The sequence below is a fragment of the Pteropus medius genome, unplaced genomic scaffold, assembly GCF_902729225.1.
Source record: "Pteropus medius unplaced genomic scaffold, Ma_sr-lr_union100, whole genome shotgun sequence".
NCBI lineage: Eukaryota > Metazoa > Chordata > Mammalia > Chiroptera > Pteropodidae > Pteropus > Pteropus medius.
The window spans coordinates 15,507,714-15,508,863 of record NW_024352786.1 but is presented as its reverse complement, the minus strand read 5'-3'; positions in this window follow the sequence as shown (position 1 = coordinate 15,508,863).

The window sequence follows — 1,150 nt, the reverse complement described above, 5'->3', positions numbered from 1 at the left end:
TTGCAGGATCTGGCCTTGCCTACTTTTCAGAATCGAAAAGAGAAATTTATAAAGCTCCTACTCAGTATCAAGTTATTCTAGCTATTAATATAACATAGGTTTTCTTTCTGAGTTCTGATAAATGGACTATTTCATTCTTGAGCTATTTTATTTATTGTGGTTGACCTTTTTTATAGTTTTATAGTTGATCTTTGGCTATATACCTGTAGTGTAATCTCTAAAACCCCTTTGACCACTCCATAATGAGACTCTCTCTTAATTATGCTAATCTTCCTTTCAAAGAACTGAAGTCAACCCCATATACGTGTTTAGATAGCAGTTAGTTGGAAATTTTATTCCCCTAGTCATAATTACATAATTGGCATTCTCCTCACGTGTTTTATTCTTCCAAAGCCAATGAACCAGTGCAAAATGGAGCTTTATCTATGACAAATATCCAAAATTCTCTTATCGTAATGATGTTGCAGTAAATGAAAAAGATAAATTAATAGATACATTCTAACATAATTTGGAAAAAATTCAGTAAGAGCTCCAAAAACATTATTGGACAATTTAGAAGGAAACAGGAGGACAAAAAGACATCAAAATATCTGACTTCAATAAGTCTTCAAAAGAAGCATATAAATCATCCTTATGATAGATTGGGTTAGAAAGGAAATTCTAGGTTAAAAAAAACTTTATGAAAACAGTGATAAAAGGCAAATAATTTTCATAATGGTAAATATAGTGGAGTCTTTGAAACTTATTTAGTATATAGAGATTTGTTTAAATTAAGACCTAAAATATAAGTTGGTGACCAATATGTGGGTGATTTTGCATAAGTCTAATTTTAATTTGAAATCATAGGTCAGTTGCTTTCTTCTTTTCTTCATTCACAATTGAAATCTAATATAAGAGATTTCTCAAAAATGTAGGTAAAAATGGCTATACTGGTTGAAGCAGGAGTGTGAGTCTTTTTGCATGCCTTCATTTCCTCAAGTGGTGTCCTATGAGACCTGTGGCTTCACAGAAAATTGTTTGATAATCATGGCTTTAGTATCTAGAGGACTCCACGTGATACTGAGTAGAGTAGGCCTTTACACAACAGCTTTTTCTTTTCTTTTTCTTTTTTTAATGTACCCAGCAGAAATGTGAAAAATAAAATGGGACA